At 40.8% G+C, this 24,161-nt stretch overlaps 1 non-coding gene across 1 annotated transcript; it reads left to right on the top strand.

Annotated features, from left to right (window-relative positions):
- Window positions 1-1,234: 1,234 nt before the first annotated feature.
- On the top strand, window positions 1,235-1,306 carry trnaq-cug (transfer RNA glutamine (anticodon CUG)). The gene has a single exon. It is a non-coding gene; the product is annotated as a tRNA-Gln (tRNA).
- Window positions 1,307-24,161: the final 22,855 nt, after the last annotated feature.

The following is a 24,161-nucleotide window of genomic DNA, read 5'->3' as shown; positions in this document are numbered from 1 at the left end:
ATTTAAATTCCACCGTCTGCTGTGGCAGGATTCGCACCCGGGTCCCCAGAGCATTACCTGGTTCTCTGGGTTAACAGTTCAGCAATAACACCACTAGCCCATCATATCCCTGCTCTCACATACTTCATATTCTGTGTCTCAGCATCAGCAGAGCTTTGTAGTCAGGTCTCAACTTTCATTTAATTTTATTATTGTTGAAAAGTGTACTTTTATTCAAAAGATATTGTATGTTTACATTACCTCTCTAAGTGCAGAGAGAATGCTATACCATGATCGATGACCTGAATATCAATGGAGGTTGTTGTTAATGTCCCTGACTGCCAATGTAATCAGAGATAACAAGGTGTGGAGCTGGAGGAACACAGCAGGCCAAGCAGCATCAGAGGAGCAGGAAGGCTGAAGCTTTGGTGAAGAATGGTCCAGACCTTTCCTGCTCCTCTGATGCTGCTTGGCCTACTGTATTCATCCAGCTCTACACCTTGTTATCTCAGATTCTCCAGCATCTGCAGTTCCTACTACCTATGTAATCAGCATTGTTATGGATACAAGTTATGTAATTATCTGTAATTGATAAGCAGACTTAATTTTAGCAACCCTGGCACAGAATTTTAATATTCCATATCATTTCCTATTTGTTCATATTGAGTGCCATTCCCAATCCCAGTATATCTTAACTGCTTCTGGATTCTGGTTGTGCAGCACTGAAGAAAGAATTAGTTGACCTCAGGCTCATCCGAGAGAACGAGAATTTTCTGGACAGGACCTACAGTGAGGTCATTACACCAAGGATACCAGAAGAGAGAAGGGGGATGTTGATGAGGAAGGAAGGCATGAATGAAGTACAAGACACCCCAGGGGAAGTACCTATTGTAAACGGGTTGACTCTCTTGGAAACTGTCGAGACAGATGACACTGCCAGTCTGCGAGGCAGGCAGGTCTGCGAGTCAAAAATTGGCGTAGAAGCAGAGCCGAGGAGTCAGATATCACGCAGAGCTGCGGTAATAGGGCACTCCATAGTGAGAGGAACTGAAAGGAGTTTCTGCATCAACAGGTGGGATTTGAGGACGGTGTGTTGCCTTCCTGGTGCCAGGATCCAGGACGCCACTGATGGAGTGCAGGGAATCCTCAAGGGCGAAGGTGAAGAGCCGAAGGTGGTGGTGCATGTCGGCACTAATGACATCAGGAAGAAAAGGAGGGGCATTCTACAGCGGGACTTCAGAGAACTCGGAAGAATGGTTCCATGGTGTAATGGTTAGCACTCTGGACTCTGAATCCAGCGATCCGAGTTCAAATCTCAGTGGAACCTTACGTTTGAGGCTGAAAAGCAGGACTTCCAGGGTGGTTATCTCCGCTTTGCTTCCAGTTTCTTGGGCTGGAGAAGGCAGGAACAGGGCGATAATGGGCTTGAACGTGTGGCTGAGAAACTGCTGCCAGAAACAAGGATTTAAATTCTTGGGTCATTGGAATATGTTTTGGGGTAAGGATAAATTGTACAAGAGGGACTGGTTGCATCTTAATAGGTGGGGGACCAGCATTCTGGCAGGCAAGTTTGCCACTGTAGCACAGGCGTGTTTAAACTAAGTAGTGGTGGGGAGGGGCCAAACTGGAAATTTAAGAATGAAGTTAAAGGGAAAGTGAGAATAAAAGAAGTTAAGAAAGACAACAGAATCAATGGAGCAGAAAACTCAAGATGGAATCGTACAGTATGGCCAAGTGAAATAGGGATTGATAGGAAGGGTGAGGGGAGTAATAAATTTAAAATATTATATATGAATGCACGAAGCATAAGAAATAAGGTGGATGAGCTTGAGGCTCAGTTGGAAATTGGCAAGTAGGATGTTGTGGGCATAACTGAGACGTGGCTTCAAGTGGACAGGGCCTGGGAAATGAATATTCAAGGCTATACGTGCTATCGAAAGGACAGACTGGTGGGCAGAGGGGGTGGGGTGGCCCTGTTGGTGAGGAATGATATTCAGTCCCTTGCAAGGGGGGACATAGAATCAGGAGATGTAGCGTCAGTATGGATAGAGCTGAGAAATTCTAAGGGTAGAAAGACCCTAATGGGAGTTATCTACAAGCCCCCAAACAGTAGTCAGGATGTAGGGTGCAAGTTGAATCAAGAGTTCAAATTGGCCTGTCACAAAGGTATCATTACTGTTGTTATGGGAGATTTCAACATGCAGGTAGACTGGGAGAATCAGGATGGTACTGAACCCCAAGAAAGGGAGTTTGTGGAGTGCCTCCGAGATGGATTCTTAGAACAGCTTGTACTGGAGCCTACCAGGGAGGAGGCAATTCTGGATCTGGTGTTGTGCAACGAACAGGATTTGATCAGGGACCTCAAAGTAAAGGAGCCATTAGGAGGTAGTGACCATAATACAATAAGTTTTAATCTGCAGTTTGAGAAGGAGAAGGGAGAATCGGAAGTGTCTATTACAGTTGAATAAAGGGAACTATGGCGATATGAGGGAGGAGCTGGCCAAAGTTCAGTGGTACAATACCCTGGCAGGGATGGCAGTGGAACAACAATGGCAGGTATTTCTGGATATAATGCAGATGGTGCAGGATCAGTTCATACCAAAGAGGAAGAAAGATCCTAAGGGGAGGCAGGAGTGGCCATGGCTGATAAGGGAAGTTAAGGACTGTATAAAGATGAAAGAGAAGAAGTATAACATAGCAAAGGTGAGTGGGAAGCCGGAGGACTGGGAAGCTTTTAAAGAGCAACACCGGATAATTAAAGAGACAATACGCAGAGAAAAAATGAGGTACGAAGGAAAACTGGCCAAAAATATAAAGGAGGATAGTAAAAGCTTTTTTAGGTATGTGAAAAGGAAAAAAAATGGTTAAGACTAAAATTGGGCCCTTGAAGACAGAAACGGGTGAATTTATTATGGGGAACAAGGAAATGGCAGATGAGTTGAATAGGTACTTTGGATCTGTCTTCACTAGGGAAGACACAAGCAATCTCCCAGATGCAGTAGTGGCTGAAGGACCGAGGGTAATGGATGAACTGAAGGGAATTTATATTAGGCAGGAAATGGTGTTGGATAGATTGTTAGGTCTGAAGGCTGATAAGTCCCCTGGACCTGATGGTCTGTATCCCAGGGTACTTAAGGAGGTGGCTCTACAAATCGTGGATGCATTGGTAATAATTTTCCAATGTTCTTTAGGTTCACGATCAGTTCTTGTGGATTGGAGGGTGGCTAATGTTGTCCCACTTTTCAAGAAAGGAGGGAGAGAGAAAACAGGAAATTACAGACCGGTTAGCCTGACGTCAGTGGTAGGAAAGATGCTGGAGTCAATTATAAAAGATGAAATTACAGCTCATTTGGATGGCAGTAACAGGATAGGTCAGAGTCAGCATGGATTTACGAAGGGGAAATCGTGCTTGACTAATCTACTGGAATTTTTTGGTGATGTATCTATGAAGATGGACAAGGGAGAACCAGTGGATGTAGTGTACCTGGACTTTCAGAAAGCCTTTGATTTAGTCCCACGTAGGAGATTGGTGAGCAAAATTAGGGCACATGGTATTGGTGACAACGTACTGGCTTGGATTGAAAATTGGCTGGCTGACAGGAAGCAAAGAGTTGTGATAAACGGGTCCCTTTCGGAATGGCAGGTAGTGACCAGTGGGGTACCACATGGTTCGGTATTGGGACTGCAGCTGTTTACAATATACATTAATGATATAGACAAAGGCATTCAAAGTAATATTAGAAAATGTGCTGATGACACAAAGCTGGGTGGCAGTGTGAAGTGTGAGGAGGATGTTATGAGAATACAGGGTGACTTGGACAGGCTAGGTGAGTGGACGGATGCATGGTAGATGCAGTTTAATGTGGATAAATGTGTGGTTATCCACGTTGGTGGCAAGAACAGGAAGGCAGATTACTATCTAAATGGAGTCAAGTTAGGTAAAGGGGAAGTACAACGAGATCTAGGTGTTCTTGTACATCAGTCAATGAAAGCAAGCATGCAGGTACAGCAGGCAGTGAAGAAAGCTAATGGCATGCTGGCCTTCATAACGAGAGGAATTGAGTATAGGAGCAAAGAGGTCCTTCTGCAGCTGTACAGGGCCCTGGTGAGGCCGCACCTGGAGTATTGTGTGCAGTTTTGGTCTCCAAATTTGAGGAAGGACATTCTTGCCATTGAGGGAGTGCAGCGTAGGTTCACAAGGTCAATTCCCGGAATGGCGGGACTATCATATGTTGAAAGATTGGAGTGACTGGGCTTGTATACACTTAAGTTTAGAAGGATGAGAGGGGATCTGATTGAGGCGTATAAGATTATTAAGGGATTGGGCACTCTGGAGGCAGGAAGCATGATTCCGCTGATGGGTGAGTCCAGAACCAGAGAACACAATTTAAAAATAAGGGGTAGGCCATTTAGAACAGAGTTGAGGAGAAACTTCTTCACCCAGAGAGTGATGGATATATGGAATGCTCTGCCCCAGAAGGCAGTGGAGGCCAACTCTCTGGATACTTTCAAGAAAGAGATGGATAGAGCTCTTAAAGATAGTGGAATCAAAGGTTATGGGGATAAGGCAGGAACAGGATACTGATTGTGGATGATCAGCCATGATCATAATGAATGGTGGTGCTGGCTCAAAGGGCCGAATGGCCTACTCCAGCATCTATTGTCTATTGTCTCTATCTATATCTTCTTCATTAACCTGTTCAGATACATTATGATCACCTCTGGTACATGATAGGAAGGGTTTGGATGGTTATGGGCTAAATGCTGGCAAATAGGACTAGATTAATTTCGGGTATCTGGTTGGAATTGATGAGTTGGACTGAAGGGTCTGATTCCATACTGTACCTCTCTATGAATATATGACTGTTTAAACCTAACACTCATACATACCTCATAATCCAGGCTCCAGCACACCTCCGTTAATTTTACAAAAGATTAGCAGTTGCTCTCCAGTGATTAAATTAGACATTAGTATTTCAATTTCAGGCCTTTAAGCAATGTTGTGGGTTGGAGAGTTGGAAAAGTTTCAATGACATTCAGTTTTTAGGAACAGTGGGAGTCAGTTTTCTCCCAGGCCCTAGCTGTAGCCTCAGTGCTGGGCTATGTTTTAAAACAAATGTATCTGTTATGGACATAATTAGGTGGTTCAGTATGATTCAGTTTGAAAGTATGCCCTGTCAGATGACATTTCAGTGGAGCCAGTCTGCCCTGTCTGGGGAAACAACAGCAATGCTGGATTATTGTCACATGCTGATCCTCCCACTGTGATACAGTGCTACAACTATCCTCTTGCAAAGTTTATCTTGTTTTATAGCAAAGTTGAATAAAAAAGTTTAACATTTATGTAAAAACCTCATAGATCCACAAGAAGCCCCCGAAGGCTTTACAGGCAATGACACACTTTTGAAGCATCAAAATGTTGAATATGAGGCAGCAAATTTGTACACAGTAAGATCCCACAAGTGACAATGTGATAATGACCAGATCATCTGGTTTTAGTGATGTTAGCCAAGAAATATGTTTTCTCTGGGGCACAGGGAATTAACCCGTCTGCTTTTCTTTGAAATAGTGCCTCTGGCTTTTCCTCGTTTACCTGAGAGTGCAAATAGTCTATGATTTAATGTCTATCAGATAGTTGGAACCTTTGACAGAGCAGCATTCCTTCAACACTACACTGGCGTGCCCAGCAAAATAGACAAGACAGTGAGAGCAGTGGCAATCAGAAACCAGCAACAAACATGAACACATAAATAGGTAGATAGAGAGGGCATAGGATAAAATAAATCAAATTTTAGAAAGGCAATAATATTGTCATTCAAGTGTTCCTGGACCAGTTTTTTGAAAGAACACCCAGTCAGTATTTTACTCATTTTCTTTAACAGAATCACTGAATTGTTACGGCACAGCAGGTGGATATTCAGCCCATTGTGCTTGCACCAGTTCTTCAAATGAGCATCATCACTCAGTGCCAATCTCCACAAGACCAGAAGAAATAAGAGCAGAATTAGGCCATTTGGTCCACTCAATCATTGCTCACCCCATTCTCCTGCCTTCTCCCTGTAGCCTTTGATCCCCTTACTAATCAAGAGCCTATCTATTTCCATCTAAAAGCACTCAAAGCCTTGGCCTCCACAGCTGCCTGTGGCAATGAGTTCCATGGACAACCACCCTCCAGCTGAAGGAATTCCTCTTCATCTAAGTTCAAAAGTGTTATCCCTTTACTCAGAGGTTGTGCACTTGGGTCTTAGTCTCTCCTAATAGTGGAAATATCTTCTCCATGTCCACTCTGTACCAGCTTCTAAATAGTTTGTAAGTTGCAATTAAAACACCCCTCATCCTTCTAAACTCCATCTAGTACAGACCCAGAGTCATGAACTGCTCCTCAAATTACAAGCCTTTCATCCCTGGGATCATTTTTGTGAACCTCTTCTGGACAATCTCTAAGGCCAGCATATCCTTCCTTAGATATGGGGACCAAAACCAGTCGTACGGACCCTTCACAGTAGAACCCTATTCTTGAATTCTAGCCTCTTAAAATGGAATCTAATATGACATTTACTTTCCTAACTGCCAACTGAACCTGTGTGTTAACCTCGAGAGTATCATGAACTAGAACTTCAAGTCTCTTCGTGATTCAGATTTCCAAAGTATTTCCCTATTTGGAAATTAGTGTCTGGCTTCTATTCTTCTTCCCAAAGTACATAACCTCACACTCTCTTACATTTTGTTTCATCTGTCATTCCTTTGACCACTCTTAGCCTACCTCAATCATTTACAACTCCCTGCTTTCTCAACACTATCTGTGCCTCACCCTAACTTTGTGAAATCTGCAAACCTGGCGACAATGCCCTCAGTTCCTTTGTCCAGATTTTTAATGTATAACATGAAAAGTTGTGGTCACAGTGTTGACCCTGAGGAACTTCACTAGTTACTGGCTGCTATCCTGAAAAACCTTTGCATATCTTTTCTATGTAATATCATCTAATGTCCTCTTGAAAACCTCACTTGAACCTGCCTCCACGCACTTCCATGTAGTGCATTCTATGCTGTGACAATACTATGGCTTAAAGGGGTGTATTTAGTCATTTTCTCTGGTGAAGGAAGGTTGAGGCAGAAGTACTGAGCTGACTGCTGCAAAGCAATAAAGTAAACAGCTTGTGAGGCCTTGTTTTTTTTAAGTTGGAACAATAGAAGCAGCCTGAATGGGTGGGATCAAGCTCCCACAAACTGAAAAACTTTCAGTTTTAGTTTTCAGCAGTTGTTGGTGTCTTGAGGCTGAATGAAGAAGCTCTTATTCCTCTCTCTGTTACAACTTAAAGCTGGGGTTCTCTTCCTGCTGCTAAAACTGCATGTAAGACAATGTATTTTACTGAATTTTTCTTTATTATAGGTGCACTTACAGGATGTTACTACATTGGAACAGTTGGTGTTTAGTAGTTAAATAATCAATTATTCTATTAAGTTTTCCAATAGAGTAAAAATTAGACCAATTCATCTGCCTTTTGTTTGTACTTTAAATGCAGAGTAAGAATAAAATATGTTTTGTTTAAAGCCATGTAGCATAAAAAATTGAATTACATCTGTAACACAGCACCTTGCACTTGCCTTTAAATAAGAAAAACCGAAGATCTTGGCTATCTCCTTGATACATGTGAATGGGATTTGGTCTAGTCCATAACAATAACCTAACTACTTGCTGGCTGAGACAAGTTTTCTCACATCACATTGGTTTCTTTTGCAAATAACTTTAAATCTATGCCCTCTTGTACTTGTATCGTTAACAAACAGGACCAGCTCCTCCTTGCCCACTCTGTCTAGCCCATATGTGATTATGGAAACCTCTATCATATCTCCAGGGAGAACAGTCCTTATATTTTTAATTTGTCCTTTGAGCTGAAGTTTCTCAATCGCGAAACAATTCTTACAAATCGCTTTTGCACTCTCTCTAATACATTTGCACCTCTCATAACAGTCCTGTCACTTTTGTCTCTTTCAAGTATTTATTCAAATCCCATTTGAAGGTTGGCACTGGATTTGCTGGCATAGGAGTAGCAGTAGGCCATTCAGCCTTTGAGTCTGTTTTGCCATTCAATGAAATCATGGCTGGTCATCCAACTCAGTCGCTTGTTCCCACTTTCTCCTGCTGACCTTTGATCTCTTTAGCCTTAAGAGCTATATCTAACTCCTTCTTGAAATCATTCAATGTTTTGGCCTCAACCACTTTCCCTAGTGGAGTATGCTGTAGTGCTCACCAGACTCTGGGTGAAAAAATGTCTTCTTGTCTCAGTCCTGAATAGCCTATCCACATCCTTAGACTGTGACCCTGTGTTCTGTACTCCCTGTTAATCAGAAACATCCTTCTTGCATTTCTCCATCAAGAGCTGTCAGTATTTTATACATTCCAATGAGACTCACCCCTCAATCTTTTAAACACCAGTAAGTTTAGTCCTGATCAATCCATTCTCTCTTCATGCATCAATCTTGCCTTCCCAGGAATCAGTCTGGTAAATGTTTGCTGCACTCTCTTCTTCACCAGATCATAATCCCTCAGACAAGGAGACTAAGTGACACATTCCTCCAGATTTGGTCTCAGCAAGGCCCTGTATAATTGCAGCAAGATATTTTGCTCCTGCACTCGCATCTTGTCACTTTTAGGTATTGTATTGCAGCGGATCAAATGATTTTCCCTCACCTTGTCCACTTGTTCTCTTAGCTATCACCTTCAACCTGTGCCCAATGCTTACTGACCATTCTACCACAAGGGTCTGTCTCTCCTTGTTCAAACATAAGGACATAAGAACTAGGAGCAGGAGTAGGCCATTCGGCCCCTCGAGCCCGCTCCGCCATTCAATGTGATCATGGCTGATCTTTTCGTGGACTCAGATCCACTTACCCGCATTCTCACCGTATCCCTTAATTCCATTATTGTTCAAAAAAATCTATCTTAGCTTTAAAAACATTTACTGAACTAGTGTCAACTACTTCACTGGGCAAGGAATTCCGTAGATTAACAACTCTCTGAGTGAAGAAGTTCCTTCTCAATTCAGTCCTAAATCTGCTCCCTCTAATCTTTAGGCCAAGCCCCCTTGTCCTAGCTTCACCTGCCAGTGGGAACATCCTCTCTACTTCTATCTTATCTATTCCCTTCATAATCTGATATGTTTCTATAAGGCCCCCCCTTCAATCTTCTGAATTCCAATGACTATAATCCCAATGTACTCAGTCTCTCCTCATAAGCCAACCCCCTCAACTCCGGAATCAACCTTGTGAACGTCCTCTGCACCCCCTCCAGTGCCAGCACATCCAAACAGTTCATCAAATCCTCTCCTCATCTTCACTGCAGGTCAACAGCACACACAGCTCACGAGGCTGGATCGAAAACAAAATTGTCCTTTAATGGTATTCTTATCTTTCAAGATTTAACCTATGGCTTGTTGTTAATTTTCCCTGTAGAAAGGTTGAGCAGATGAAAGACTAGTTGGTAGAGCGATTGTCCAGCAGACATCAGGCAAAACTTCAAAAGAAAAGTTGAGCCCTGGCTTCAAACACGTCCCTAAAGCAGATCGATGCTCGAGGTCTCATGAACTTCAGATGAACATACAACATTGAGCAAACAGTGCAGAGTAGAAACAGACAACTTGGCCCACCTTATCCGTGACAACCATGATGCCATTCTAAACTAATCCCACCTTCTGCACATGGTCCACAGTCCTCTATTCTCTGCCTGTTAATATAGGTGTCCAAATGGCTCTTAAATTTCGTTATCGTATGTGCGTCCACCACCTCCTCTAGCACTGTGTTCCAGATACCTACCATCGCCACATTACCAAAAGGATGTGGATGCTTTGAAGAGGGTGCAGAAGAGGTTTACCAGGATGTTGCCTGATATGGAGGGTGTTAGCTATGAAGTGAGATTGAGTAGATTAGGATTACTGGCGTTAGAAAGATGGAGGTTGAGTGGGGGACCTGATTGAAGTCTACAAAATCTTGAGAGGTATAGACAGGATGGTTAGCAAGAAGCTTTTTCCCAGAGTGGGGGACTCAATTACTAGGGGTCATGATTTCAAGGTGAGAGGGGAAAAGTTTAACTGAGATATGCGTGAAAGTTCTTTACACAGAGGATGGTGGGTGCCTGGAATGCATTGCCAGCGGAGGTGGTAGAGTTGGGTACGATGGCGTCATTTCCGATGTATCTAGACAGATGCATGAATGGGCAGGGAGCAGAGGGATACAGATCCTTGGAAAACAGGTGACAGGTTCAGATGGAGGATCTGGATCAGCGCAGGCTTGGAGGGCCGAAGGGCCTGTTCCTGTGCTGTAACTTTCTTTGTTCTTTGTTCATCCTCCTTGAAAAAAAATGCCTCATTATGTCTCCTTTAAACTTTCCCCCTCTCAGCTTAAACCTATTCCCCCTAGTGTTTGACATTTCCATCCTGGGAAAAAGACTCCAATTATCCAACCTAAACATGCCTTTCACAATCTTATATATTTCTATCAGTTCACCCCTCAGCTTCTGATACACCGGCAAAAATAAATGGATTGTTGAATGAGCTGAAGAGGAGGCTGGGAGTCTTCCAAAAATGTAACAATCAAAGAAAATTTCATCTAAATGGGATTTGCAAAGTGACCGAAGGCTACATGAGGAGGAACATGATTAAGCAGCAAATGATGACAGACTAGAATGTGCTGCCAGAGTGTGTGCTGGAGGCAACTTCAATCATTGCTTTGAAAGGAAATTAATTCAGCACGAGAAAAGAAATACATTGCAGGATTACAGGGAAAGAGTGGGACTGGTCAAAATGCTTTGGCAGAGAGCTCGCACAGGTTTGATGGGCTGAATGTCTTCCTTCTGTATAGTGACAACTCTGTGATTCTATGATTCACTTCTTCACTTGCCACTGAACAATTTATTTAAAGGTGGCTGGTGAGGCTACTCAGGAGTTGGTACCAGTGTGAAAGCTTGTTCTGCGCATTTCCAGTAGCTTTGCACGAAGGCCTTACAACTGGCTTACTGAAGGGACTTAGGACTATGGATTTGTACCTGGTTTAGTTGGGAAGTCTGCAACAGAACTATGTACGTGCTTACCAGTGGAAGCAACCTGAAGTTGGGTGATCCCAAAACCAATCCTACAACTGGGATCAAGGCCTAGCAGTTCCCCACATTCATTCACGAATGGTGGGGGCCATTTAAACAGCTAACTGGAAAAGAAGACCCCATAAACATCCCTATTTTCAATGATAAGGGAAATAAATGTTAGCACAGAAGTCAACACCGCTGCATCATTTCTAACAATCTTAAGACAGAGTGGATGATATGTCTTAGCCTCTTCCTGAGGATCCCAATATTACAAATATCAGCCTTCAGTCCATTTGATTCACTGTTTTTGGGATCAATAAATGGTTGGAGGCACTGGATACTGCAAAGGCTATGGGTCCTGACAAAGCCCCAGCTGTAATATTGAAGATGTGTCCTCCAGAGCTAACCGTGTCCCTAGTCCACCTGCCCCTGTCCAGCTGCTACACTGATATCTACTTGGTAATGGAAAAACGCTTCAAAAAGCAGGACAGATCCAATCAAATGGTGTAATACTTTGAAAGAGCTTAATTAATTGTAAAACACTTTAGAGTGTCTTGTTGTTGTGAAAGACAATAAATAAAATGCATGCCCTTCTTATAGAATTGCGTGCTGTGTTTGTAGAATCTCTACAGTGTTAGCGAGTTTTGAGAAGATTTGTAGCTCAGGTTGAGGTTCTGGATGTAAGTTTGCTCACTGAGCTGGAAGGTTAGTTTTCAGACGTTTCGTCACCATTCTAGGTAACATCATCAGCGAGCCTCCGACGAAGCGCTGGTGTTATGTCCTGTTTTCTATTTATCTGTTTAGGTTTCTCTACAGTGTGGAAACAGGCCCTTATCCCAGAAAGTCCACTCTGACCCTCGGAAGAGCATCCCACCCATACCCATCCCCCTAACCCCGTAATTCATCCAGTCTATTACCTCTGAATGCCAGGTATTTTTTTCACAATATCTCAGGAGGTCACACCTAATGTAGCTAAAACTATAATTAAAAGGATCAGATGTGAAATTATATGTCAGCCTGAAACTGCCAAGAACTGTCTTTAGATTATTTCCATTTTTAATACTTCACTTTCAGGACTACCATCTCAACGGTTAATGCCTATTCCGCCAAAGCTGCCTATATAGACCTAAGAGGAATATGGATATTTGTGATGCTGACAACAACACATCCCTGAACACTATGGGCAATTTAGCATGGCCAGTCCACCTAACCCGCACGCCTTTGGACTGTGGGAGGAAACCAGAGCACTCAGCGGAAACTCAAACAGACATGGGGAGAATGTACAAACTCCACCCACACAGTCACCTGAGGTGAGAGTCAAAATCAGGTCCCTGGCGCTGTGAGGTGGCACTGCCAATCACTGAGCCACCGTTCCACCCATAATTGGACTAGATAATTTCTAAAAATATAACAACTGGCTGTTATCAAGTTTGCTTCATAATCATCCTGTGAGGCAATTTGAGATATTTTATTGCAGTAAAAGCTAGATAAATGAATGTAGATTGTTGTTGCGTAATTTCATCATCCATTGAGATTAGCAGTATGTAAAATTGCCTGTGTGTAAATTGCATGGCCAATTACCATGTGCCAGTTTCTTATGATGTAAGTAACTCCTCTCACAAAACCATGGTGAATATTAACAACCACCAAGATTGCATACATGGTGATTATTTTGCCAAGGTTTGTGGGTGAGTGTCACCCCAGGCTATGTCTTCTGTTTTCTCCATCGGAACAAGATCTTCCTCAATGCAGTTCTTTAAGCTTTCTCCTCTTTATTTCTATTGCTCAGATGAACTTAAATCAAAGGCTCATTTCATTCGTACTCAGACCTGGGTAGGATGCACACGATTGAACATTCTGGCGGTCAGCAGACATGCATACAACTTAATACATCTGCCAACTTTCCGGAATGAAAGTAAAGCTCCCATCTCCTGTAATAGAAGGATCAAGCATTACTCTGAATGCCAGGTATTATTTTTACAATATCTCAGGGGGTCACACTTAATGTAGCTAAAACTATAATTAAAGGAATCAGATGTGAAATTATATGTCAGCCTGAAACTGCCAAGAACTGTCGTTAGATTATTTCCATTTTTAATACTTCACTTTCAGGACTACCATCTCAACGGTTAATGCCTGGTTTGGCTGCCTATGTAGATCTGAGAGGAATATGGATATTTGTGACGCTAAAAACACCTAAAACAGAAGCCAAAACTTGTACTTAATTAGTTCAAGTACCATTTCCACATCATCAGTGCTGTCAGGAAAGGCCATTGACCTTTAATAATAACTTCACATCTGTCTCTGCAAATATTGCCTGACCTGTTGAGTATTTTCAGTATTTTCTGTTTTGGTTTCAGATTCACAGCACCTGCAGTTACCTTTGTATTGGTTGCAAAGCTGGAATATTTGGTTTGACTTTTATTTCACACTGACAGCCGAGCACGCACACACACACACACACACACACACACACAAACACACACACACACACCATGTTGCTAGGAATGTAATCCGAAGCTTATCAGACATTTCACCATGTTATATCATGAATGTGATTTGTTAAACTTCTCCTTCATCATGGCTTCCTCTCATCAAAGTGGAAGTTTGTCCATTCTACAGAACGTAAGATTTACCTATTTTTGCAAAAATATGTAAACTTGGAAAGCCATTAAGCCATCTGTAACACAGGCCACATGCTGTCTAACTTACAGCAATGATCTACAAGTGAAAACATCATTGCTCCCCTCTCTGTACCTCGATGAGCTTTCTTATTTGTGACATCAAATAGCCTTCTGATTTCTCTGCCAGCTTTGTGCTGAGCAGTTAGGCACTGCAAGAAATTTCATACTACTGGCTAAGTTGAGAATAGCCAAATGTGTTCTCCATGGAGTCCTCACAGGTATGGCCATACAGTGCACAGCGTCCCATTCCTGCAGTATTAGGTGAATATGAGCCCAGGTCCCAGTGTTGAAAGGGGAAGTGCATTAATTCACAGCAGCACACAGTCTATTTTCATTGCTACTTAGAGCCAGGTTTCTCTTTTGAGCTCTTGTGCCAAGACTCCGTGATGTCACAATGGTTATTTAAATAAACCAGGTCAAAAGCTTCTCAGTGTTGTATTTAGAATCAGATTCCTGGAGATGATTTGTGTTGCAGGAGTGATAGAAAGGATTAAAATGCTGGCAAATCTTCAAAAGTTATCTGTACAACAGGTGCTGGGATGCAGCCTCAATTTTATGGATTCTCCACATGACATGTTCATAATCTTCACACCGCTGTTGGGGAAAATGTTGAGCAGAGGCCAGAAACTCCTTCGTCCACAGCGCAGCAGAGAAACTCAGAGGATGATTGACTGCGTGATGCTATTTGCACAATTCCCAGCAACCAACTTGTGAACAACAGTGATAGAGACCTGGGAACTAACCACCTGTCGACCCTCTTTTACTGCAACTGTTGTCTTTACCTCGGTTCTGTTACCAGCACATAAACAAAGCAAGGTTAAAACGGGGGAAATAACTTCATGGCGTGCGGTTTTTTTCCCTAAAAAATTTCCTAAATGCAAGAATACATATTCAAGGCCTGAAGGGCACAAAAGTATGTAAGCAACATGAGCATAACTACAAGGGGAGGTGATGGCCTGGTGGTACTATCGCTGAACTGCTAATCCACAGACCCAGATAACATCCTGGGGTCGCAGGTTTGAATCCCACCACGGCAGATGGTGGAATTTGAATGCAACAAAATATCTGGAATTAAGAATCTAATGATGACCATGAATCCACTGATGATTGTCAGGAAAAAAACTATCTCTAATAGAAAGGAAGGAAACTGCCATCCTTACCTGGTCTGGCTGGCATTGATTCTGGACCCACAGCAATGTGGTTGACTCTTAACTACCCTCTGGGCAATTAGGGATGGACGATAAACACTGGAAGTGAAGGTGACACTGCGTATGGGTTGCCATTTGGTTGGTAGCTGTGCAATAGGGTGCAGAGATAAGGGAAAATGCATTCCGGTTGGCAAAATGGTATGGTGTTCCCTCGGGATCTGTACTTGCACCAAATCTTTTCACTGTGTAATGGTTTGTTTGAAGGAACAGACAATTGGAAGCAAGAAGATATAAGTGCCCGAATTCAAATGAGAATAGATTAGAATTGAAAGAGGCAAAGACAGACATAAAAACAGAAATTGCTGGAAAAGTTCAGCAGGCCTGGCAGGATCTTTGGAGATAAATCAGTGTTAACGTTTTGGGATGGGTGACCCTTCCTCAGGACAGTTGCTCAGTTCATAATGTTCACTGCACAGGTGGGAAAAGTGTTGAACGGTGATCAGAAACTCCAGCATCCACGGCAAGATGAAAAAGCTTAGCAGATGAGTGACTGAATGAGGTACACTTCCATAGATGCTACCAGACCCACTGAGCTTTCCAGCAAATTTCCATTTTTGTCTTAGGTTGGAATCCCATTGTGGGATTCAAACCAGGTCAATACCTGAGTTTCCAGACTAATAGTCCACCAATAACACCATGAGGTCATCAGTTATCCCCTCATGTAGGACCAGGGAAAGATACTTTCCTGAAGCAACCTCATTATAAAAGCTGTTATGCACCTGTAGAGCAAGTGGGAATTGAATCCAGGCCTTGTAGCTCAAAGGTAAAGACTCTACCATTAGACCAGAAGAGGCCTACAAATGAGACCTAAGGTAATGCTCATCACCTCAATCCATAGAATTCTTAACAGCATAGAAGAGGCCCTTCGGCCCATCGTGTCCATACCAGTATCAAACCTCCATCTATTCTAATCCTACTTTCCCACACTTGGCCTGTATTGTGTGCTGTGGTATTTCAAATTTACTAAATAGTCGTCCTGAGGGTTCCAACCTCTAGCACTTCCTTTGGCAGTGAGTTACAGATTCTCAACAGTCGCTGGGTCAAAAATGCTTTCCTTAAATCTTCTCTAAACCTCCCGTTCTTAACCTTAAAACGGTTCCCCCGCCGTACCCAACCCCCATACCTGCCCGTCCCCAGTTTCTTCCTATCTAAGCCCCCCAGAACTTTGCACATCATAGTTGGGTCTCCCTTACCTCCTTCTACTAAATGAAAGTAACTCCAGTCTATCTAGTCTCTCTTCATAGTCAATAACTAATATTTGATCAATGACAAACAAAAAGAGATGGGTCTGGTGTGGCAAAGTAGAAAGGGTATGATGGTCATGGAGATGTGTCATAAAAAGTCCAAGCAGGTTGACATCGGGAAAAGAGGCAGATAGACTTGAGTAATTTAGTAAGGCTGTGGCAGATGGTGTTCACCATGGGTAACTGTTTGGTTATTCATTTTGGAGAGAAAGATTTTCTTAATGGAGAGAGACCGGAAGCTGTGGAGAAATCAAGAAACTTAGGAGCTCTTGTGCTTCAGACACTAAAATATTTACAAGTTGAGCCTTCAGAGACAACATCAACATAAGCAAAAAAAATGGGCAGCACTCGGAACCATCAGAGATAGTGAGGAACGGGAAGGAAAACAATTGAAGGAGATGTGGCTACACTTGGACAAGTAGGAATGGGATGATGGAAGAACGAGGTGAACATTGAGAAGGGACAGGAAAAGAAAGATTGAACTGGTTAACTAATTGATGGCCGTGAAGACAGATGTATTCAATGAGGTCACAGTCATCAAGATGTTAGTTCAAATGCAACACCATGACTCTTCAGAGGAGATGAAGGTTTTGGAAGAGGAAGAATTTGTGAAGCATGTGTTGGACAACCTGGATGAGGATGTCAATGAGATTTTTGGGGATCTCAGAGAGAAAGGGAAGTGGAAAAACAGCAGGAGCTCTCTTTTATCATGAGTTGAAGGTTACAATGACATCTGAGGGAACAAAACCTCAGTAGTCAATCTCCACAAATTCTTGACAAAGGAGCAGTAGCTGAGTGTTATTTTAGAGGTTTAAGGATGATGAAATGGAGTTGAATTTACAGTCATACAGTCATAGAGTTTTCACATCGCCAAAAGTGGCAGGTCAACCCAGCATGTCCATGCCAATCATCAAACATCCATTTATTCTGTTGAAAGATGAGAATGAAACTGGAAATTATTTTAGCTGCAGCTTTGGGGAACCTGATGTGGCTCAGGGTGGAGAATGATGGTGAGACTGTAAGAGGCTGAAGCTGCAAAGTGGTTAGCCTGTTTTAAAAATAAGAAAAACCTCTGATTTCATCTCATCAAATGGTTATGTGGTCCACAACAGTTGTGCTCATTTTTAGCCCTTTACATGGATTTTAGCCTGGTTTGTAACTGTATACTGCCCCCCTGTGTTTGGATCATGTTTAGGCAGAATAAACACAAATGTTAAACTTGCAAAACAAGAGCTAATTGAAAACGGAGTCGTATTGTTTTATTAAATTCGACAGCGAGAAAGCTCACACCTCACTGAAAGGTTTAAGGAAATAAATAAATAAAGAAAGTAAATTATAATGTTAAAAATATCCCAGCCTATCCAGTGCAGCATGTTCTGAAGAAGGGCCACCACTGAGGAAGATGCTGCCAGACCTGCTGAGCTTTTCCAGTAACTTCACTTTTATTCCAGCCTATCCAGCCTTTCTTTATACCTGAAACTTTCTATACCTGACAACATCCTGGTGAATCTTATCTGAACTCTCTCCAGTTTAATAATGTCCTTCTGGTCACCCAGTTACAGGAAGGGTATTATTAAGCTGGAGAGGGCTCAGAAGAGATTTATCGGGATGTTGTCGGGTACGGAAGGTTTGAGTTATAAGGAAAGGCTGGATAAGCTGGAACTTTTTTCACTGGGGTTTATAGGAGGTTGAGAGGTGACATTACACAAGTTTATAAAATCATAGGGGTGTAAATAAAGTTAAAGGTAGTTGCCTTTTCCTTAGGATAGGGGATGTCAAGACTAGAGGGCACATTTTTAAGGTGAAAGGAGAAAGATTTAAAAAAGACATGGGGGCAATTTTTTTACACAGAGAGTGTCCATGTGTAGAACGAACTTCCTGAGGAAGTGGTGGACGTGGGTACAATTACAGCCTTTAAAAGACATTTGGATAAGTACAGGAAAAGGAAAGGTTTTGAAGGATATGGGCCAGAGCAGGCAGGTGGGACCAGTTAATTTGGGATTAGGTTGGCCCAAAGGGTCTGTTTCCATGGTGTACGACTCTATCTCCAAATTTAAAGACAAAAACCAACCAAATGGCAGTAAATGTGCAGTACCAAGGGAGACTTGCATTGTTGGCGATGTCACCTGTGATTAGCACATTGCTACTTGTCGGAGCTTGCTCCACGCAGATTATCTGCCATGTTTCCTTTGTCGCAACAGTTACTTCATTTCAGAAAGCACCCCATTATCTGTAAAATACTTTGATGTCCCATGGTCAGGATGGTACATAAGCTCAAGTCTTTCCTTTTCGATAAAGATTGTTTATTAGAAGGCAAAATGGGGAATAAAAATGTCAGATGGTATTCAATATCATGTGAGGTGGTAATCTTTGCTTAAAAACAAGGAATCATTATAAGGCACTCACATTTGTGCTAATTAGCTTCTGCTAATAAGAAAGCAACATTAAAAATCATTTACCATTTCTCACTGGGCCCGAGAATGAGCACATTAAATCCCAGTAACAACAGTCGGGTATTAATTGATAAGAGTCAATATTCTACGGTTTCTAGGGAATAGTAGCAGGTTCTAAAAAATACTCATATGACTGTTGTCTGTACTTCATCCTTATCTAATTGGCACTTATTGCAATAGTTAACTACTTGTAAATAATATCCAGCATGTTGTTTTTGTATTAGTGATTTCATCTGCAAATCCACGGCAAATTATTTGCCAGACTGACTAAAACTCATGCTTAATAATCAGAAACCACATTCGAAACAATTTTGTAAGGCACAATTCTTCAAGCAATGGAGTGATAGGGTTGGTTTTACTTATGCTTTCACCTCTGGGATTTTGCATTCAAATATACCTAGACGTTTTTGGATTAAATTCTCTACACAGACTGACTGGCATTTGGTGCTCTAAATCCAGTCCCATGAAAGCATAAAGCTGTCCCAAATTAACACAGTGAGCCAAAGGATGCCCAGTGTGGGAAATGGAAAATTGCCAAATTCAATTGCCAGCCGTGTTCTTTCAAAGTAGAAGCTGATTCATATTGTTGAACAAAAACAAAAAGAGCTCAATGCTGATTGATTTGTGTCTGACATTCACCTTGGGTTTCCAAAATGATCAGCCTTATAAGACACAACATTAATGCCCAACAGTATAAACTCATCTATAAAAAAGCAGATTGAACCTGAATAGACACTGTGTTAAACAGAACATGGCCAGTTTCTCTCCAACCTCATTATCTCAATGCCAAATAACTCCATTGCGTTTTCTCCTGGCACTGCAAAACACATTTTCCTTCAAAAAATATGAAGGTCTGGATTTTGTTATTGAATGTTCATTGGATTGATTCTTGTCCTGCAATATGGAACAGTTATTACGTAGTTCAATATACACAAATTCAGTATTAGTCTAGGAGTCTGATGTCTCCCAAATTGTCATTAAAATCTTCATTAAATGTAAGAGATTTTTTATTATCATGGTCCAGTTGAAAAAAAGTCACAATCTAAGGAAGTTCACATCTTGGCCCCTAAAATAATGGACTTCCATTAAATCAACTGTTTGTGGGTTGTGACTGTTTGCTACATAATTCTGCACTGCCATACGCTTTGTCCATTATAGTGCTCTAGTTTTCTGGCAGTTTTCATGTCCTTCCCATATGGTTACATTGGAGTTGTATTTATTTTGGCAAAGCCATTGCTGAAACTCAGGTGCTCTGTGACGGAGGTACGGAAAGAATTGTCACAGTACTAAACACTCAGTAAACTGGTTCCTCTGTTCAATTTTCACAATTTCATTAAATCCTTCACAAAGATTTTCCTCTATTGCTCTGTATATGTCTCAACCTTGATTGTCTCAGGTATTATTCATTGGGGTTAGCTAGTATACCTTACACACCACTTCACAATAGGCTTAAGGGGAGTTGACAGTTCACTTGGGAGGGAGTGAGCTATGATGGTACCGTTCAGAAAATCATGAACAATTACAACATCACACCACAAAAAAATTGGGCTCCATCTGTCACAGTCTCTTCAGTTACATTGTTTTAGTTTAGATCTTCTGGCTGTTGAGATTAATGGGTTGGTACAATGAGAAATATGCAGGCAGGAGCTTTCCATGTACCTAAGAGCTAATCTATCCTTTAAACATTGTCAAAATAAAGGAAGAATATAGAGGGAACTTTGCTGACCATGTTCTCATATTTAATCATTCTTTATTAATCAATATTCCTCTGGAAAGGCTAGAATTGGGGTTTACATTTGAGGTTAATGTTTACTTTTAGAGTAAAAGGAAACACTTCTTCATTCAGAGAAATGTGAATTTTTGAAGTTCTCTAACCGAGAGTATTATTGGTGCTCAGTCACTGAGAATTTTGAAGACTGAGATTGATAGAATTTTGAATGTTTAGTCAAGGATGTGGGGGTTGGCAGGAAATTGGAGTTGAGTTAAGTGTGTAAGGTATACTAGCTAACCCCAATGAATAATACCTGAGATAATCAAGGTTGAGACATATACAGAGCAATAGAGGAAAATATCAGCCGTGACATTTTTGAAGAGTGGTGTTTGCTCGAGCCTGCTTCTTACCTTGTATTCTACTGACAGATATTTGGACTCAGGCATGAAACTAACTGCCCTGCATTGCTTTAAGGTTCATTTTATTCTTGGAACACCCCATGTAAATCTTTACAGATTTGCAAATATATAATTTTATATTATGCAATTTGCTATTGTCACAGTACCATATATAGTACTGCTACTAAATTTTACAAGACAGTTCTGGAAAGATTAATAGCCCAGATTTTCCAATGGCCAGACATTCATTATTCCAGTGTAAGTTATAAATGGGGACACTGGAATTCCCATCATGGCAGACTCCAGTGAAATTTCCCCAAGAATTCAAAGATTCCACTGGGACAATTGTCCCACACCTGAAGCCCACAAAGTTTTCATCGAAATTGCAGAATTTAGGGAGATTCAGATGTGATCATATAAATAGTCACTCAGTAAAAGTTAGTGCTTCAATCTGAGGTAAAAGAATTTTATCAGGAATTTGTTAGCTCTAAGTATATTTTCACACAAACATTCCAAATTCCAAACAAAATTCAACTTTTTTTCTGTAAAACTAACTTGAATTTTTCACATGAATCTTTTTGAATTTTAACTTTTTTTTCGTGACTAGCTCTAACTAACTCAGCAGTTCAATCTTCTCCTCTGTGTACACTGCAGACTAACAATGTATGGTGTGAACTGTCCGTCAAAATGCATTAGAAAGATTCATAAATGACAGACATAAAGAAGTGCATTTGACACTGGTAAAAAGTTACAATTTCTCAGTATCACAGGATCTTCAACCTTGTCCCTGTGCCAACTATGAATTAATTTTTTCCATTTCCTGGGTCCACAGCTACGTCAACACAAATAATAAACACAGGAAAGGACACATTTAGCTTGAAAAATAATCAAGCATGTCAATAAAAAAGTGATTTGTTAATTTGTCACGCAGGTTGATAACTCATTCATTTCCATATTAAATTCTCAAAGTGCTGCTTCCTTGGCAAACAGACAATGTTAAATGCCTTAAATGATCAGGCTTAGTAATTTCAATCTTGAAGCTTTATTTATGATATTATTACCAAAACAGTCGGGTAACAATAGTTGTCTCTGCAATAATTGTCTCTGTGCATTTAAATAATTTAAAGACTTATCTTTGTTTCCACTCTTCTATTTACTGCAATTCTGCTTTCTTATCTATCTGGCTGAATTTATTCAGTGAATTTATAAATTTTAATTGCACAACTCACCCCAAATGCCCTGTTTTTACCTAGAGCATTGAATCCTAATTGGTGCTAGCTCAATTTGAAGTGTGTTACTTTATTTGCGGTAAGATTTTACGTAACAGATCGCATTAAACTTGCTAGTGTCCATCCTTTCACTGTAAAAAAGAGCAATATATTGGCGCATCAAATTGCACTTCTTTTGTAACAAATAGAAATTGCTGCAAAAACCTCAGAACGAGTTCCGAAGATTGAACTCATGCGCCAATAGGTTCAAGGACAGTTTCTTCCCTGCCCTTATTAGACTGCTGGATGAGCTCTCTAACTTCAAATAATATTGATCTTGCTAATGTTGATCTTGCTTTGTGCACCTCCTGTACAGTGGAACCTGTATACCTCACTCTGTCTAACTACCCTATGGCCTGTATGTACTTGTTTGCTAGGATCTTGCCTGTGCTACTCCCAAAACAAAACTTTTTACTGTACGTACGGACATGTGACTGCAATAAAATCAAATCAAAATCAAAGAAGAATCACTGGACTCGCAACATTAACTCTGTTTTCTCTCCACAGATGCTGCCACACCTGCTGAGATTTTCCAACATTTTCTTTTCTTGTTTCTGATTACAAGCATCCAAAGTTTTTTGTTTTTTTTGGACACTTCTTTTGATATGAGTTAACTACAGTACTACCTTGACAGAATTTATAAACCATGAAATCAAAAATATTTGTCTATTGTCAGTTTTATAAGGAGCCACTGTGACCTTTATGAACTGGATTGTGTCATCGTCTGTCCGATGTTGATCGAACTGAAGTGGTATCTTGGAGACAAATGCTAGATCCGTGTAGCTACTGAAGTTCATTTTATTAGAATGTACATGGTGTAGTCTATGAATTATTGTTAATACATTTTAAATTCAGAAACAATAGCAGTAATTGCTCTACAGCTTTTAGCTTGTCATGTATGTATATTCACTGTAGTGTGTAGACGTACTTAGCAGTAACACAGTCACCGCTTGTGTCTGCTGTGGTGAACAAGTGAGATTTAATCAAAGGCTAAAGTGCAGCAGTGGTTGGTGATAGAAGGAATAATTCAGTGTGAATAATGATTTGGGCATGATTCCTTAAACACCATGGATCAGGTGTTTGGAAAAAAGACATATTTTACAAAAATATTAAAGTTTAATTGCTACATAACAATATGAAAGAATAATGGAAATCATGAGAATGGGTCAGCATACGATCAAAAACAAATAGTGAAAAATTGAGAGAATCAATTATTTAATGAAATATTTTTACTACACCAGCATTCTATTTTCTCGTCAAAATTGTTGGAATAAAATAATTACTAAAATTACAAGATGATTGATGTTTGCGACAATTTGTCCACTTTTACAGTAACTAGTAACAATTGTGGATATAACTTTAATGTTCACTGTTGTTGAAATATGGGAGAAGCAGAGAGCAATGTCTGAAATCTCTGTCCACTTTCAGTCTTGCTACTTTTAATAGCTGAGCAAGACACTAAACATCTTTCTTTAAAAAAAAATGATTGTGATATTTTAAGATGTAGGGCAAACAGCAGATCGAGCAGATTAAATTCTGTATAATGCAATCAACATTCTAAAAAAGCACTGGAACTTATAATCCACCTCAAATGTCATAAAATTGGAAGACATCTGTAATTTTAGATCAGGGAAAAACAAGGGAGATTCTCTGTCAACTTTCAAGTTTGAAGTCTACAATAAGACATAAAAAGGTTTAGAATTTGGAAATGCAGTCATAGCAGAATGAGGAAATTCTATGAATTATTATAGATATGTGAATGTTACTTCAGTTCTGTAGAGGTTTGAATGAAAATACTTGACTTAAATTGTAACTTCTTCCTTGCTCCATAAACATCTGGGACTATGTTGCCATGACAGTTTGGAGATAGAGCAAAACTTCAGATATGGTTATTGTTAAAATCAATCGCTATTTGCTAAATAGAGCTGTTCATTCTGTTCATTTGTTTTACATTAAATTTCAGTGAGGCTGACTGATTGAGTTGATGGCCCTATTTATGTCAAAGTAAATGAAAGAAGTGATGAATCCAGTGGAGAAATTTGAGCAGACCTGCTTGGTAAATGAAATTGCACATTGTTACTTAAATCAGCGCTAATGATAACTGTTCTTACATCTTCCCTATCAAACCACTGGAACAGG

Source organism: Stegostoma tigrinum, chromosome 24, assembly GCF_030684315.1.
Source record: "Stegostoma tigrinum isolate sSteTig4 chromosome 24, sSteTig4.hap1, whole genome shotgun sequence".
Taxonomy (NCBI): domain Eukaryota; kingdom Metazoa; phylum Chordata; class Chondrichthyes; order Orectolobiformes; family Stegostomatidae; genus Stegostoma; species Stegostoma tigrinum.
Note: the sequence above shows the minus strand (reverse complement) of the source record. Positions and strands in the feature narration are given on the sequence as shown.